The sequence below is a fragment of the Hemitrygon akajei genome, chromosome 3 (genome assembly GCF_048418815.1).
Source record: "Hemitrygon akajei chromosome 3, sHemAka1.3, whole genome shotgun sequence".
Taxonomy (NCBI): domain Eukaryota; kingdom Metazoa; phylum Chordata; class Chondrichthyes; order Myliobatiformes; family Dasyatidae; genus Hemitrygon; species Hemitrygon akajei.
In genome coordinates, this window is record NC_133126.1 from 198,307,074 (window position 1) to 198,325,758 (window position 18,685).

Below are 18,685 nucleotides of genomic sequence, written 5' to 3' on the forward strand. Positions count from 1 at the left end.
CTCAGCTAAAGCACTGTTCTCTCTGAAACACGCTGGTCCACGGCAGCGCAACTAAAATGCTCCCATGCATGTAGGCTTTTTTGCCGTGCAGCTGAATTTTCTTTCCATAATGTTAATATAATTTTGAAATCTGTTAATATAACTGTGAATTTACTTGTAATCAATTACGTGTTAATGAATATAATCTGTAAATATTCTAAATAATAAACAAAACACAACTTTTACTTTGAAACATTTTAGAGCTTCAACGTATTTACATTGACAGTGTTTCAACACTGATACAAATCATAACAACGGAAGTTGGTAGCTCATTGTTAATAAACTGCTGACACCATCTAATTATTCATAGTATGTATAATTACAAAAAAACATTTAAAGTGCCACGCCTATTTCAGGCAGTGTAAAACTTTCCCGCTCAGAGCAGGGGTTGGTTCGCGCAGCTGTAAAAAAAAAATTAGAGGGAACGTTGCCTACAAGACAGACTTTACCACAGGCTCGGGAGTCAGGAGCTGAACGACATAGATCTAGTATGAGAGGGGAGAGATTTAACAGGAACCTGAGAGGCAACTTTTTTCACCCAGAGGGAAGAGCTGACAGAGGAAATGGTTGACACAGGTAGAGTCATAGACTCATAGAACACTACAGCACAGAAACAGGCCCTTTGGCCCATCTGGTCCATGCTGAACTAGTCCCATTGACCTGCACCTGGACAGTAGCCCTCCAAAACCCTCCCATTCGTGTACTTACCCAAATTTCTCTTAAACGCAGAAATCGAACCTGCTTGCATAATTTTGCCGGCAGCTCATCTCACCACTCTCAGTCTCACTCTCAGTGAAGAAGTTCCCTTTCATGTTGCCTTTAAGTATTTCACCTTTCACCCTTAACCCATGACTTCTAGTTGTAGTGTAACCCAACCTCAGTGGAAAAAGCCTGGTTGCATTTACCCTCTCTACACTACGCATAATTTTCAATACCACTAACAAATCTCTCAATCTTCCGCACTCTAAAGAATAAAGTCCTAAACTGTTCAACCTTCCCCTATGGCTCAGATGTTGGTCCTGCTACGTAAACAACGACTGAAAGGTACTTGGTCGTGAACATGGATAGGAAAGATTTCGATGGGAACCTTGGTTGGCATGGACTAGATGGGCCGAAGAGCCTAATCCCAGACTGTATTTTTAATTTTATTTAGAAAAACATCATGATTGCAAGGCAGCAAGGTAGTGTAGTGGTTAGCATGATGCTCTCCGGAGTTTGGAATTGATTTCCGCAGCCACCTGTAAGGAGTCATGTAAAAAGGGTAATGTCACAATTGTAATGGAGGACTTCAGTACGCAAGGGGATTGGGAAAATTAGGTTTGTGTCGAATCGCAAGACAGGGAATACGTTGAATGCTTACGAGATGGCTTTTTAGAGCAGCTTGTCCTTGAACCTACTCAGAGAAAGCCAATCTTAGATTGGGTGTTGTGTAATAACCTGATCTTATTAGGGAGTTTAATGTAAAGGAACCCTTAGGAGACTGTGATCATAACACGACTGAATTCATACTGCAATTTGAGAGCGAGAAGCATCGCAATGGAATAAAGGGAATTACAGAGGCATGAGAGCGGAGCTTGCCCAGATGGATTGGGGGAGAGCACTGGTGGGGATGACATCAGAGCACAGGTGGCTGAAGTTTCTGGGAATAGTTCACAAGGTGCAGGATAGATAAGTCCCACAGAAGAAGTAGTTCTCGAAAGGCAGGGGTAGGCAACCGTGGCTGACGAGGGAAGTTGAGGACTGCATAAACAAGGAATGGGCATGTAAAGTAGCAAAAGTGAGTGGGAAGTTGGATGATTGGGAAGCTTCTAAAATCCAGCAAAAAGCAACTTAAAAAGCCATAAGAAGGGAAAAGATAAAATATGAGGGCAAACTATCCAATAATATAAAGCAGGATACAAAAAGTTTTTCTTCAGTTATATAAAGAGTAAAAGAGAGGAGAGAGTTGATACTGGACCACTGGAAAATGATGCTGGTGAGGTAGTAATGGGACGGCAAAGAAATGGCAGATGAACTTAATGACTACATTGCATCACTCTTTACAGTGTGCCAGAGGTCCGTGAGTGTCAGGGAGCAGGAGTGAGTGCCATTGCTATTACAAAGGGGAAAATGCTACGCAAACTCAATGGTCTTAAGGTGGATAAGTCTCCCAGACCAGATGGACTACATCCCAGAGTCCTGAGAGAGGTTGCTGAAGAGATAATGGAAGCATTGGTCATAATCTTCAAGAATCACTTGATTCTGGCATGGTCCCGAAGGACTGTAAGATTGTAAATGTCACTCCATTCTTTAACAAGGGAGGCAGGCAAAAGAAAGGAAATTACAGGCCAGTTAGCCTAATCTCAGTGGCTGGGAAAGTGTTGGAGTCTATTATTAAGGATGAGGTTTCAAGATACTTGGAGATTAATGATAAAATAAGTCAAAGTCAGCTTGGTTTCTGTAAAGGGAAAATTTTTGCCTGACAAATCTGTTAGAATTCTTCGAGAAAGTAGCAAGCAGGGTGGAGAAAAGAGAGGCAGTGGATGTCATTTACTAGAATTTTAAGAAGGCATTTAATTAGGTCCACACATGAGGCTGCTTACAAGATAAAATCCTGTGATGTTACAGGAAGGATACTGGCATGGATAATGGAATGGCTGACAGGCAGGAGGTAGTATGTGGGAATAAAAGAGGCCTTTTCTGATTGGCTGCCAATGACTAGTGGCGTTCCTCAAGGGTCAGTATTGGGACCACTACTTTTCACATTGCTTGTCAATGATTTAGATAATGGAATTGATGGCTTTGTGGCAAAGTTTGCGGATGATACGAGGATAGGTGGAAGGGTAGGTAGTGCTGAGGAAGCAATGGGATTGCAGCAGGACTTAGACAAATTAGAAGAATGGGCAAAGAAGTGGCAGATGGAATACAGTGTGGGGAATTATATGGTAATTTATTTTGGTAAAAGAAACAATAGTGCAGACTATTATGTAAATGGGGAGGAGGTTCAAACATCAGAAGTGCAGAGGGACTTAGGAGTCCTCGTGCAACACTCCCAGAAGTTTAATTTACAGGGTGAATCTGTGGTAAAGAAGGGAAGTACAATGTTGGCATTTATTTCAAGAGGGATAGAATATAAAAGCAAGGAGATAATGCTGAGGCTTTATAAGACACTAGTCAGGCCGCACTTGGAGTATAGTCAACGGTTTTGGGCCCCATATCTCAGAAAGGATGTGTTGTCATTGGAGAGAGTCCAGAGGAGGTTCATGAGAATGATTCTGGGAATGAAGGGGTTAACATATGAGGAGCGTTTGGCAGGTTTGGGCCTGTACTCACTGGGATTTAGAAGAATGTGTGAGGATCTCATTGAAACCTACCGAATGTTGAAAGGTCCAGATAAGGTGGATGTGGAGAGGATGTTTCCCATGGTGGGGGTATCCAGAACTAGAGAACACAGTCTCAAAATTGAGAGGTGACCTTTTAAAACAGAAGTAAGGAGGAGTATTTTTTAGCCAAAGAGTGGTGAATCTGTGGAATGCATTGCCATAGCCTGTGGTGGAGGCAAAGTCTGTGGGTATTTTCAAAGTGAAAGTTGATAATTTCCTGGTTGGTCATGGCATCAAGAGATATGGTGACAGGACAGGTGCATTTGGAGTATTGTCAACCCCTGGGGGGTTGAAGAGGGGTAAAAAGTTTCAAAGGATCAGCCATGATTGAATGGCGGAGCAGACTTGATGGGCCAAATGGTCTAATTCTGCTCCTGTGTGTTCTGGTCTTATGGACTGTGACTCTAAGGACAATTTACTGCAGCCAGCTAACCTATGTCTTTGGTGTGTGGGAGGAAACCAGGATGGAAAGCCAACACCATCACACAGCACAGGGGGTCGAGATCAAACCGGGTCTCTGGAGTCACATGGCAGTGGTTCAACCGACTGATGAGTAACCCAGCTACGTGCTGATACTGTGTGGAAAAGCAGGTCACATCATGCCTGCTGTCAACAACTGCTTGATGCTCAGTTTCAAAAGGCAATTGATTGATCTGATCGCATCTGGTGCATAGTGGGAAGTGAAGGCTCCTGAGTTCAAACCCAGTCAGCACCCGGGGGCACTTTCCATCCGTGCCAGGGTGAGCGTCGAGCTAGCCACTCGGCCTCGTAAAAAACAAGAGTCGAGTCAGGAACGTTCATACCGTGACACGGTTAATCCGAAAGGAGACCAATCTTGACACCGCGCGCCAGACAAGAATGGCTGACTGTCTGGTGCGACAAACTATGAAAATGAATCTGGTAAAATGTGTTTTGCTACTAACTAGTGAGATGCTGGAGCTATTTAATTTTAATTAAATTTCCCCGGGCAGGGACAGCACTGGTTAGGTAGAAAGTGAAGATCCCTCTATGCTGTTCCATCTCCTCCTCCCCAGGACAGGGACAGCAAAGGTTAGGTAGAGCGCAAGAATCCCTCTTTATAGGGTATTATAAGACCACATTTAGAATATTGTGAGTGGGTTCAGGCACATGATCTAAGAAAGGATGTGCTGACATTGGAGAGGGTCCAGAGCAGGTTCAAAAGGTTGATTCTGAGACTTAAATGGTTAATGTTGGGTGCATTTGATGGCTCTGGGCCTGTACTCGCTGGAATTTAGAAGAATAAGAGGGGATCTCACTGAAATCTTTTGAATACAGGAAGACAGAGTGGATGTGGAAAGGATGCTTCCTATAGTAGGTGAGTCGAGGACCAAATTGTGGGCTGTTCCCTTAGAACAGAGATGAGGAGGAATTCCTTTAGCCAAACGGTGGTGAATCTGTGGAATTCATTACCACAAATGGCTGTGGAGGCCAAGTCATTGGGTGTATTTAAAGTGGAGGGTGATAGTTTCTTGATTAGTAAGAGTGTTAAAGGTTATAGAGAGAAGGCAGGAGAATGGGGTTGAGAGGGATTAGCCATTATGGAATAGCAGCAGGCTCGATTGACAAAATGGCCAAATTCTGCTCCTATATCTTATGATCTTATGGTCTTTACCATGCCATCACACACACGGGGTGAGACAGTGCAGGTTAGACTCAGAGTGAAGTTCCCTTTATACTGTCCCATCACATACTCCCAGGGCAGGGACAGTACGTTAGGTATAAACCTTCCTCCCACACCACCCCAATCAAACACCTCCAGAGGGAGAGGTCGAGGAAAGCTCCCTCCACACCACCCCAATCAAACACCTCCAGAGGGAGAGGTCGAGGAAAGCTCCCTCCACACCACCCCAATCAAACACCTCCAGAGGGAGAGGTTGAGGAAAGCTCCCTCCACACCACCCCAATCAAACACCTCCAGAGGGAGAGGTTGAGGAAAGCTCCCTCCACACCATCCCAATCAAACACCTCCAGAGGGAGAGGTTGAGGAAAGCTCCCTCCACACCACCCCAATCAAACACCTCCAGAGGGAGAGGTTGAGGAAAGCTCCCTCCACACCATCCCAATCAAACACCTCCAGAGGGAGAGGTTGAGGAAAGCTCCCTCCACACCACCCCAATCAAACACCTCCAGAAGGAGAGGTTGAGCAAAGCACCCTGTCACCCACTTCCACAGGGACAAAATAGGTTCGTTGTCAACTTAAGCACAGTGTCCCATCACCCACCCACAAAGGGATAGGACAATTTAGATATATGGTAAAGCTAACCCCCCCCCCCCCCCAACACCATCCATGACACTCACCCACAGGATAGGACAGGTTGATGCTCCCTCCAAACCATTCTACCATCCACTCCCAAGGGGACAGGGCAGGCAAATAAACCTCCTGCACCATCCCATACCACACTTTCTAGGTACAGGTTAGCACTGGATTAGAGCTCCCTCCATCCTGTGCTGTCACACACACCAGGGGAAGGGACAAGCACCAGTTAGATACAGAGTGAAGCTCCCTCTGCACTGCTCCTCGTGGTCAACCCTGGGTTGATACTGCGTCTGAAATGAGCAAATACTTACAGGCTGAAGTGTAGACGGTCAAAGTTGGTAACGACAGTTCGTAGGCCAAACTTCAGGAGAGAAACGTGGAAGTGAATTATCTCTGCAAGCCTGCTAATGGCACTAGTCAGGACATGTCTCAAGCATTTCCACTGTCAACGGGAAAGAAAAACCAGTCTTATTTATAAATCACTTAATACAGCCTCGTTAACATAGCAACCCAGTTTGAGATGAATCACACTAGTGTTTAACAAATACAGAATCACACATGGAAGAGCAACACCCACAAAATCTGGAGGAACTCAGACACAATATAACCCAGGGTTGGCCATGAGGAACAGTGCAGAGGGAACTTCACTCTGTATCTAACAGGTCCTGCCCTTCCCCTCGTGCGTGGGTCAGTGACCTTCACCAGGACTGGAAAGGAAGGGGAAGACAACAGAGTAAGAAGGAGGGGGTGGGGCAGAAGAAGGAGTACATGCTTCCTTTCCAGACCTGATGAAACTTCTTGGCTTGAAACGTCAACTATTTATTCCCCTCCAAAGATGCTGCCTGATTTGCTGAGTTCCTCCAGCATTTTATGTACGTTACTCTGGATTTCCAGCATCTGCAGAATCATTTGTCCTAATATCTTAGATGAAGGAAGTGGGTTTTAAGGAGGAAGTGTAGGTAGGATAGGAAATAGTTTGAGGGAGATATTCTAGAGATTAGGCCCGAGCAGCTGTTGACATGGCAACCAAAAGTGGGGCACTGGAAATCAATAATAATGATAATAACAAAAATAACTTATTTATAGAGCACTTTTCGTATAGCTGATACAGTTCAAGGTGCTTTACACTGGGATAAAGTGCAACATGTTAGTTAAAAGCAAGGTTCAGTAAATAGGTTTGAGCTGGCGTTAGAAAGTGGCAACCTTTACAATTTTAGGCATTGAATTCCACAATTCAGGAGCATAGTCTAAAAAAAGCTAAGCTGACAATTGTCCTTGGAGGAAGATTGTTTAAATTTAAGAGGTTGGTGGAGGAAGGCGTGAGAGATTGAGCAGGATTTCCAATTGTTCAAAGTAAAAATTATTATCAGAGTACATTCATGTCACCACATACGACCTTGAGATTCTTTTACTGCAGGCATACTCAGCAAATCTATAGAACAGTAACTGTAAACAGGATCTGTAAACTAAACAAACTATGCAAATGCAGATAATAAATAAATAGCAATAAATAATGAGCATGAATTAACAAGATAAAAGAGTCCCAAAATGAGTGTAGCTAACCCCTTTTGATCAAGAGCCTGATGGTTGAGGGAGAGTAACTGTTCTTGCACCTGGTGGTGTGAGTCCTGAGGCTGCTCTACCTTCCACCTGATGGCAGCAGCAAGAAGAGAGTACGGCCTGGGTGCTGAGTGTTGTTGATGATGGATGCTGCTTTCCTACGGCAACGTTTCGTGGAGATGTGCTCAATAATTGACAGGGCTTTACCCACGAATCCACTACATTTGGTAGGATTTTCTGCTCAAAGGCATTGGTGTTCCCGTACCAGGCCGTGATGCAGCCAGTCAGCACTCTCCCCGTCACACACCTATAGAAATTTGCCAAGGTTTTCGATGACATGATGAATCTCTGCAGACTCCTGAGGAAGTAGAGTTGTTGTTGAATGTTGTTCTTCACAATTATATTTATATGCTGGGTCCAGGACAGGTCCTCTGAGAATGTAGCACCGAATATTACTACCTCATGGACCTCTGGTTTCCCTCCTGAAGTTTACAATCAGTTCCTCGATCTTACTGACATTGAGTGAGAGGTTGTTGTAATTACACCACTCAGCCAAACTTCCAGCCTCCCTCCTGTATGCCGATTCATCAACCCTTTTGATACAGTCCATAACAGTGGTGTCATCAGCAAACTTGTATATGGTGTTAGAGCTGTACTTAGCCACACAGTCATAGGGTAAAGCAAGTAGAGGAGAGGGTTAAGCACACATCCCTGCCCTGCTCCTGTGCTGATGGAGATTGTGGAGGAGGTGTTTTTACCAATTCAAACTGGTTAGGGTCTACAACTGAGGAAATCCAGGATCCAATTGCACAAGAGGGTACTGACGCCCAGGTCTTGGAGTTTGCTGATTAGTTCTGAGGGGGTGAATGTGTTAAATGCTGAGCTTCAATCAGTAAAGAGCATTCTGATGTATGCACCTTTGTTGTCCTGAAGCGCCAGGGTTGTGTGAAGAGCCAACGAGATAGCATCTGCTATAAATCTGTTACTTCAGTAAGCACGTGATAATCATTTAGACAGGTTAATACGCTCTTCTTGGACACCCATATAATTGAAGCTTATTTGAAGTGGGTGGGTACCACACACTGCTGGAGAGAGAGGTTGAGGATATCCATGAATACACCAGCCAGTTGGCCAGCACACAGTCTTCAGTACTCGGCCAGGTACTCCGTCCAGACTGGATACTTTCCTTGGATTCTCTCTCTTGAAGGCAGCCCACACATCATCTTCCGATACTGAGACTAAAGAATCATCAGGATCATCAAGAGAGGGGGTGCATAACGGTTCCTCCCAGTTCTGGTGATCAGAGCAAGCATGGAAGGCATTAAGCTCATCTGGCTGTCCCCTATGTTCCAAGATAGGAGGAGGTTATGGCATTCAAACCTTGCCATAGCTGACAAGCATCCCTCATTGACTCCAGTCCAGTCAATTGGAAACAAGGGGTCAGAATTTCCGGAACGTGGGAATTTGAATCAATTTTGCTTAAAATACGTATGGATAGGTGCATAGATATGTGAGGTTTAGAGGGTTGGGGATTAAACACATGAACATGTGACACGTTTAGAAGGGCACCTTGCCTGGCATGGCTGAGTTATGCCAAAGGGCCTGCTTCTGAGCTGTATAACACTGACTCTAAATGGTGAGGGATTGGCGGAGGATGGTGTTAAAAGCCTAGAAATTCAAAATTGATTCATTATTTAGCTCTAAGTAAGCACAAGAATGGTGGACAAACTGAAGTGGTTTGAATCACCAGAAATGAACCTTTGCAGAGGGTTGTAACCTCAGCCCACTCCAGCATGGGCACTAGCCTCCACAGTGTTGAGGAAATCTTCAACAGGTGATGCCTCAAAAAGATTATGCCAATCATTAAGGGCCCCATCATCCAGACATGCCCTCTTCTCATTGCTACCATCAATGCGGAGGTACAGGAGCCTGAAGGCACACACTCAATGTATTAGGAACAGTTTATTCCCCTCTGCTTCATCTTGTCTGTGTTTAAACATGTATACGCACAAACAGTATTTCTTATTGTAATTTATGTATTGTAACACGCTATAAGGTTTCACTGCTAATGTAATAGCTTCTTTGTAATGTTCACTGCTGAGTTAACCGTTTCTCTGTAGCAGCAGTGTTTGGGTTATGGCTGGAGATAACAGGATGCATGTTAGCCAATAAGAGACTGTTGCTGTGTCTTGTGAGTCTGGAAAGATGTTTTTTTGCGGTCTTTTGTCGAGGAGAGATGAAGAGGGAAGACGTGTGTGGAGAGAGCTGGTAGACCACTGGACGGAGTGGACTGGGATCTGAGGGTCCAAAGATCAGCGACACTCGGAGGAGACCGATGGCGGAAGAATGGCTACTGAGTGAGCTCCAACATGACTTTGACTTGACTTTGGGCCCTTTCTTTTTTTTTGTTTATTTTCATTACTAACCCTATAGTCAGATTAAGATGCATAAAGTTCAATCATTTAATTGCATATGGTGTACTGTCTGATATTTTGCGTTGTGGGTTTGTAACCGGGGGTACATTACACAGCATCCGCACAAGCGTGATTACCCAGTTTGGCGGGGCCGAAGGTTGATTCCCCTAGACAAACGCAAGCTGGAAAAGCCTGAGGGTTACATTATATTATGTATTGCAATGTACAGCTGCCACAAAACAAAAAATTCGCAATATATGCCAGTGAAATCAAACCTGATTCTGATTCATATTCTAAGATTCTGCAGAAGGTGGAAGGAGAGGACGGCACTGGAACTGTCAAATTATAGACAGACTGAGATAAGACCTTCCCATAAAATCTCCAGTTATCACTCACACGCTCAGGTAATGAATTATACCCAGAACAACCAATATCATGAGACAGAAAGATGGAAGGATTTAACTCAAGGCCAAGGGCACTCCAACAATGCATCCACTTCAGCACAGTTGAAGCCTTACTGATAATCCAGTTGATTTTTATTCTAATATTCAATGAATCTGTTTATAGGTTCCAAGAGCTACAACAGTAAAATTATCAGCTGCTCAAGGAGGTGGAGAAGCTGGTACTGACCTCCTTAAGGCAACAAAGTCAAGAAGAAGATTTAATAGGTGTTCAAGATTACAGAATAATGAAAGAACCAAAGACTTGCCTTTATGTAGCACCTGCCACAACCCCAGGACCTTTGCAATGCATTGTGGGAAAGACTTGGGCACAGCAAGCTCCCATAAAAGGCAATGTCTTCACTTACCATTGAGAATGTCTACAAGGAGCGCTGCTACACAAAAGCGCCATTCTTCATCAAGTACCCCCACCGCCCAGGCCACGATCTCTTCTCACTGCCACCATTGGGCAGGAGGCACAGAAACCTTTGGTCCCACAGCAACAGGCTCTAGAACAGTTATTATCCTACAGCAGCAATTCACCTACAACTGTGCGAGTTACGTAGATTAGATAGGTAGATAGATTAGCTTTATTTGTCACATGCACTGTGAAATGTATCGTTTGCCATCAATGACCAATACAGTCCAAGGCAGCCCACATGATTCCAGTGCCCAGTACTAACCCTCACCTGCAGGAGCCAATATGGTCACGGGCAGGACGTACAAACAACATCAGGGATTGGACCGCTGCAGGCACTCTACAATGCTATGCTCACCGCTATGCTACCATGTCAACAAGTTCATTTAAGTTTATGTTATTGTATGTTTGTAGTGCACCGTGCTGCAGAAAAAATCTAAGTTTCATGATATTTATACCCTGGGTGTGGTACGACCATGGCAATAAACTTGAACTTTGTTACTTGAACAATATTAGTCCAGCTGAGTAGATTGGATTACAAAGAGAATGAGAAAGGAGGCCAAAATATTCAGGACTGTCAAAGGCAAAAGAAGACTGAATGACACTCCAACTTCACCAGCCATATAACATTGTTAAAGTCAGCCTGTCAGCCGCAGGGAACCGTACTCTCTCCGGTCCTGTTCACCCTGTACACATCAGACTTCCAATATGACTCAGAGTCCTGCCATGTGCAGAAGTTCGCTGATGACACGGCCATAGTGGGGTGTGTCAGGAATGGACAGGAGGAGGAGTATAGGAAACTGATACAGGACTTTGTGATATGGTGCAACTCAAACTACCTGCGTCTCAATATCACCAAGACCAAGGAGATGGTGGTGGACTTTAGGAGATCTAGGCCTCATATGGAGCCAGTGATCATTAATGGAGAATGTGTGGAGCAGGTTAAGACCTACAAGTATCTGGGAGTACAGTTAGACGAGAAGCTAGACTGGACTGCCAACACAGATGCCTTGTGCAGGAAGGCACAGAGGCGACTGTACTTCCTAAGAAGGTTGGCGTCATTCAATGTCTGTGGTGAGATGCTGAAGATGTTCTATAGGTCAGTTGTGGAGAGCGCCCTCTTCTTTGTGGTGGCGTGTTGGGGAGGAAGCATTAAGAAGAGGGACGCCTCTCGTCTTAATAAGCTGGTAAGGAAGGCGGGCTCTGTCGTGGGCAAAGTACTGGAGAGTTTAACATCGGTAGCTGAGCGAAGGGCGCTGAGTAGGCTACGGTCAATTATGGATAACTCTGAACATCCTCTACATAGCACCATCCAGAGACAGAGAAGCAGTTTCAGCGACAGGTTACTATCGATGCAATGCTCCTCAGACAGGATGAAGAGGTCAATACTCCCCAATGCCATTAGGCTTTACAATTCTACCGCCAGGACTTAAGAACTTTTTAAAAGCTATTATTAATGCTTTTGAGATAGTGATTTAGATGCATATCATATTTTTTTACTGAGTTAAGTATTGTATGTAATTAGTTTTGCTACAACAAGTGTATGGGACATTGGAAAAAAGTTGGAATTTCCCCATGGGGATGAATAAAGTATCTATCTATCTATCTAAAAAATGATACTGCATGTATCCCTACAATTCATTTAGTTCTCAATAAATATCTCTGTGTTATATTTCAGAGGACCCGTCCCTGGGCCAGCATGTAAGTGCAGTTGTGAAGAAAACAGAGTAGCACCTCTACTTCCGTAGGAGTTTGCAGAGATTCAGCATGACAGCTAAAACTTTGACACACTTCCATAGATGTGCAGTGGAGAGTATGTTGACTGACTGCGTCACAGCCTGGTATGGAAACAGCAATGCCCTTGAATGGAAAATCCTACAAGAAGTAGTGAATATGGCCCACTCCATCATGGGTAATGCCCTCCCCACCATTGAACACATCTACATGGAGCAAAGTTGCAGGAAGCAGCACCCACCATCCGGGAGATGCTCTCTTCTCGCTGCTGTCATCAGGAAGGAGGGAGAAGAGCCTCAGGACTCGCACCAACAGATTCAGGAACAGTTACTACCCTTCAGCCTTCAGGCTCCAGAACCAGAGGGGATAACTTCACTACACTTCACTTGCCCTATCATTGAACTGTTCCCATAACCTATAGACTCGCTTTCAAGGACTCTTCATCTCATGTTTTCAATATTTCTTGCTTATTTATTTATTATAATTATTTCTTTCTTCTTGTATTTGCAGTTTCCTGTCTTTTGCTCACTGGTCGAATACCCAAGTTGATGCAGTCTTTCACTGATGGCGCTAAGGTTACTGGATTTATTGAGTGTGTCTGCAAAAAGTGAATCTCAAGATTTTTTGCTGTGACATATATGTACTTTGGTAATAAATTTTCTTTGAACTTTGAGAACAGAGGCAGAAACTGGAAGCAGATCAAATGCGATTAAGGTTATTACTATCAAGATACTAGAATCTGAAGAAAAGAAACAAACTGCTGCAGGAACTCAGCAGGTCAAGCAGCATCTGTGGAAGCAAAGGAATAGACAATATATCAGAAATGCCAGAGATCGTGGTCCACGTCGGGACCAATAACGTCGGTAGGGATGGTGACAAATCCCTGCAAAGTGAATTAAGGGAGTTAAAGAACATGACCTCCAAGGTTATAATCTCAGAATTACTACTTGTGCCACATGCTAGTCAGATGAGAAATAGAAGGATAATACTGTTTAATATGTGGCTAAGGAGATGGTGTGGGTTGGAGGACTCCAGGGTTTTGGGTCATTGGGCACTCTTCCAGGAAAGGTAGGACCTGTACAGATGGGGAGGTTGGCAACTGATCTGGAGGGAAACTAATATCCTTGCTAGTGCAGCTAAGGGGGAGTTAAACTGGAGCTGTAGGGGATGGGAACCCGAGTGCCAGGGATGAGAGTGCAGAGGGGAAATGGTGGACATGCTATGTTGGCACCAGAATGCGTAGTGGCTCCCCCCCCCGTGCATCCTCGGGTGTGTTGGCTATCAACACAAACAATGCATTTTAATGTACATGTGATAAGTAAATCTGAACCTGAATCAGAAAATAGCTGGTATGAAAAGATGAGCGGGCAGGGTGAGAGATGATCATTAAATTTGTGCAGGAGAAACACAAGGTCGTATAAGACAACTACTGTTTGCTTCTAAAGCAGGGGTTCCCAAACCCGAGGTCCACAGACCCCTTGCTTAATGGTATTGGCCCATGGTATAAAAAAGGTTGGGAACTCCTGCTTTAGAAGCAGACAACATATCAACGTGGCCCTTCCGCCATTTTTGTACCTGTTATATACATATTATGCCACTTTTCTGGCACAGTGTTCCTTCTGTCTACCACCCTCTGTGTAAAATACTTGCCTTAGAAATCTTATTTAAACATCCCAATTCTCACCCCGAGTCCAAGGCCATAGGAGTAGAATCAGGCCATTCAGCCCATCGGGTCTGTTCCACCATTCGATCATGACTGATTTATTATCCCTCTCGACCCCATTGCCCTGTCTTCTCACCATAAACTTTGACACCCTTTCTAATCAAGAACCTTTCAACCTCCATTTAATAGAGACAAAAGAGATGGTGGATTCTGGTACCTGTAGGAACACACAGTCCGTCAGCGGATCGAGCAGCCTCTGTGAGAGGAAAGGACTGCCAATGTTTCAAACTAAAACTCTGCATCAGGACTCTATGAGTGTGACCTTCCTCCCCACCACTACCACATCTTTCCTTATTTGTATGGCATTCTCATTCATTCATTCACAATCACTCTCTCCCACCCCCACCCCCACCCTCCCCGGCCATATCTCACCCATCCCCCTCTGTTTTCTTCCCCAGCACTTCTCTCTCTTTCTCTCAACTCGAGCACGCAGCCCCCGAGCGGAAACTACCCAACCCGTCCCCCCGACACCGCGCTCTGCTCGGCTGTCTGACGCTCCGACTCACTGCGGTATTTCACGGGGAAACTCCGCTCCCGGGGCGAGAGAGAGTTCGTCGCACCCACTTCCCGCAAATGTTCTGTTTACTTGAAGCCTGTTGGGCAACGGCCCCGAGCACTGGGGAAATACTCCTGCAGGCCGAGATCCACTCCCAGCGGGCGGCTCTTTTCTGGACAGTTGCGTACGCCCTGGCCAATTCTGTCCGCAGCTCAGAACGTCAGTTCCTCCCCATCGTCGTCAATCTCTCCCCCTCCCTCCTCAATGTCAACCTCCACCATCCCTCCCTCACATTCCTCAATCTCTCCCGCCACCCTTCTGACTCTGTCCCCTCCCTCCTCAATCCCAACCTCCACCTTCCTCAATCTCTTCCTCCACCCGTCTGACTCTCTCCCCTCCCTCCTCAATCCCTCCCTCACCCTCCTCAATCTCAACCTCCACCTTCCTCAATCTCTTCCTCCACACGTCTGACTCTCTCCCCTCCCTCCTCAATCCCTCCCTCACCTTCCTCAATCTCAACCTCCACCTTCCTCAATCTCTCTGCACTGGCCTCAATCAGTCTCCCCACTCAATATATCCTCACCCATCCTCAATCTCTCCCCTCCCACCCCAATCTCTCCCGCTCTTCAATCTCAGCCTCCACCCACTTCAATCCCTCCCTACACCCTTCTGAATCTCTTCCCACACTCCTTAATCTCTCCCCATCCTCCTCAATCTATCCCAACTCTCCTCAATCACTCTCCCTACTCTATTTATCCACCAACCCTCAATATCTCCCCCATATTCCTCAATCTTTCCCTCACCCTCCTCTATCTCTCCCATACTCCTCAATATGTTACCCACCTTCCTCAATTTCCCTCCCTCCTCAATCTTACCCTCCTCCATCTCTCCTTCCCTCTCCAATCCTCTCTCCTTCTTAATCTCTCCCTACTCTCTGCCTCTCTCCCATACCCCCACCAGAGGAAACATCCTCTTCACATCCACCTTATCTAGTCCTTTCAACATTCGGTAGGTTTCAATGAAATTCCCATGCATTCTTCTAAATTCCAGTGAGTACAGGCCCAGAGCTGCCAAATGATCCTCCCACGTTAACCCCTTCATTCCCGAATCATCCTCGTAAACCTCCACTAGACTTTCCGATGACAATATATCCTTTCTGAGATATGGGGCCCAAAACTGTTGACAATACTTCAAGTGCAGCCTGACTACTGTCATATAAAGGCTCAGCATTATCTCCTTGTTTTTATATATTCCATTCCCCTTGAAATAAATGCCAACTTTGCATTTGCCTTCTTTACTGCAGACTCAACCTGTAAGTTAACCATCTGGGAGTCTTGCCCAAGGACTCCTAAGTCCCTCTGCACCTCTGATGTTTGAATATTCTCCCCATTTAGATAATATTCTGCGCTATTGTTCCTTTAACCAAAATGCATTATACATTTCCCAACGCTGTATTCCATCTGCCACTTTTTTGCCCATTCTTCCAATCTAAGTCCTGCTCCAATCACATTGCTTCCTCAGCACTACCCACACCTCCCCCCCCCCACCTATCCTTGTATCATGCGCAAACTTTGCCACAAAGCTACCAATTCCACTATCTATTTGGACTTTCAGAAGGTCTTTGACAAGGTGCCACACATGAGGCTGCTTACCAAATTTAAGGCCCATGGTATTACAGATAAACTACTGGCATGGTTAAAGCATTAGCTGATTTATAGGAGGAAACGAGTGGGAATTAAAGGATCCTAGTCTGGTTGGCTGCCAGTGACTAGTGGTGTTCCGCAGGGGTCAGTGTTGGGACCACTTCTTTTTACGCTGTATATCAATGATTTTGATGATGGAATAGATGGCTTTGTTGCCAAGTTTGCAGAAGGTAGTGTTGAGGAAACAGGTAGGATGCAGAAGGACTTAAACAGATTAGGAGAATGGGCAAGAGAGTGGCAAATGAAATACAATGTTAGAAAATGCATGGTCATGCACTTTGGCAGTAGAAATAAATGTGCAGACTATTTTCTAAATGGGGAGAAAATCCAAAAATCTGACATGCAGAGGGACTTGGGAGTCCTTGTGCAGAACACCCTAAAGGTTAACTTGCAGGCAGAATCAATGGTGAGGAAGGCAAATGCCATTCATTTCAAAAGGTCCAGAATACAAGAGCAGGGATGTGATGCTGAGACTTTATAAGGCTCTGGTGAGGCCTCACCCTGAGTATTGTGAACAGCTTTGGGCTCCTCATCTAAGATAAGATGTGCTGGCATTGGAGAGGGTTCAGAGGAGGTTCACAAGGATGATTCCAGGAATGAAAGGGTTATCTTACAAGGAACATTTGATAGCTCTGGGTCTGTACTCGTTGAAATTTAGAAGGATGTGGGGGGGGGGGGGGGATCTCATAGAAACTTTTTGAATGTTGAAAGGCCTAGACAGAGTAGATGTGGAAAGGATGTTTCCCATGGTTGAGGAGTCTAGGACAAGAGGACACAGACTCAAGATAGAGGGGCGGCATGATTCAGTCAATTGTCTTCACACCATCAACGTGGGACTTTTTTCACGAATGACGACAATCGGGGAGGAAGTACAGGAGCCTGAAGACACGCTCCCAGTGTTCCAGGACCAGCTTCTTCTCCTCCACCATCAGATGTCCAAATGGTCAAATACCTCATCAGCGTTACCTCACTATTTTTGTACTCTTTTGCACTAATTATTTAACTACGGACCATGTGACCACTTTACTACATACCTCCTGTACCTAATAAAGTGGCTATTGAGTGTGTGTTTGTGGTCTTCTGCTGCTAGCTCAGCTACTTTAAGGTTCAACATGTTGTGCATTCAGAGATGCTTTGCTACACACCGCTGTTATCTTCTTCTTCTTAAGCCCATCATCCTACCGGGGCATAGGCTGCCAACAGCAGCTTACCAGAGTCCTCTGCCCTGGATCAAACTTTTAAATTGTCCCCACGTATAGTCCATCTGCTATCATTCCCCTCCCAAGGATGAGGAGTTTAGAGCTTCTGTTGGCAGTTTTGTGGCCCTGGGTTTTTTCATGAAATGGGGTTGCTAGCCCCATGCCAAACCCTCCTTTTGTCACAGCCAGACTGGTGACTGTCATTGTAGAGTTACATCAGTATTGTAATGTGTGGTTTTTGAGTCACTGTCACCTTCCCGTCTGCTTGAACCAGTCTGGTCATTCTCCTCTGACCTCTCTCATTAACACGGTGTTTTCTCCCACAGAACTGACACTCACTGGATGTTTTTTTGTTTTCACACCATTCTCTGTAAACTCTAGAGAGTTTTATTGCATGAAAATTCCAGGAGATCTGCGGTTTCTGAGATAGTGAAACAACCCAACCACCCTGTCTGGAACCAACAATCATTCCATGATCAAAGTCACTCAGATCACATTTTTTCCCCATTCTGATGTTTGGTCTGAACAACAACTGAACCTCTTGACCATGTCTGCATGCTTTTATGCATTGAGTTGCTGCCACGTGATTGGCTGATTAGATATTTGCATTAACAAGCAGGTGTATAGGTGAATCTGATAAAGTGGCCACTGAGTGTGTATAAATATATACATATAAATAAATAAACATAGTTAATTTGTTTTATTTATGTATTTACTGTATATTTTTGTAATTTTAGTATTTTTATGTATTGCACTGTACTGTTACCACAAACAACAATTTTCACAACGTGTTAGTAATAAAAAAGCTGATTTCAATTCTGATGCACTGATTCTAAAAAATATTTGTGAAAGTTTGCTGTGCATGAGCACATATTACCTCAGGAACTCTCCGCCTTCCTGCATTTAACGTGTCTTCTATTTGATTTTCCAGCCAAGAGCCTTTGTGGCGACGTCGCTGCTCTTTCTCTCCCCTCTCATGCCCGGCGCTCCCTTCATTCCCTGATTTGCCTTCGGATTTCCCAGCCGCTTGCTCCGAAAGTAGGTGAGTTATGCATTCAGAGATTGTGAGAGATTGCTGATTTCCGTTTGGTTGCAGAACTACCCGCATTGCAACACTTCAAAACCACGTTATTTGACCCCATTACAACTTCAGGATGTCCCAATACTGTAGCGTGAAATTCTGCTTCTAATGATTGACATATCACGCTTGTTGCAGTGTTGCACAAGGTATCATAATCCACCTGAGCAATCTCCCTGGTCTAAATTGAAGGATTAATTTTGATGTTAAAGAACTTGCACAGAGTTTCTGCCAGTACTAC

General features: G+C 44.8%; 1 protein-coding gene across 2 annotated transcripts in view; it reads right to left on the reverse strand.

Moving 5' to 3' along the window:
• Positions 1-18,388, reverse strand: part of LOC140725781 (interleukin-1 receptor accessory protein-like) — a 61,813-nt gene extending 43,425 nt beyond the window's left edge. The window contains exons 1-2 of one of the 2 annotated variants that reach the window (XM_073041682.1): positions 18,244-18,388; positions 5,991-6,121 (exon numbers count right to left, since the gene is read on the reverse strand). The gene's annotated coding sequence lies outside the window, so the exon portion shown is untranslated. Of the gene's footprint in view, positions 1-5,990; positions 6,122-14,474; positions 14,616-18,243 lie in introns of those variants that run through there. The other variant, XM_073041681.1, reaches the window with a different exon arrangement.
• Between the last annotated feature and the right edge of the window lie 297 nt (positions 18,389-18,685).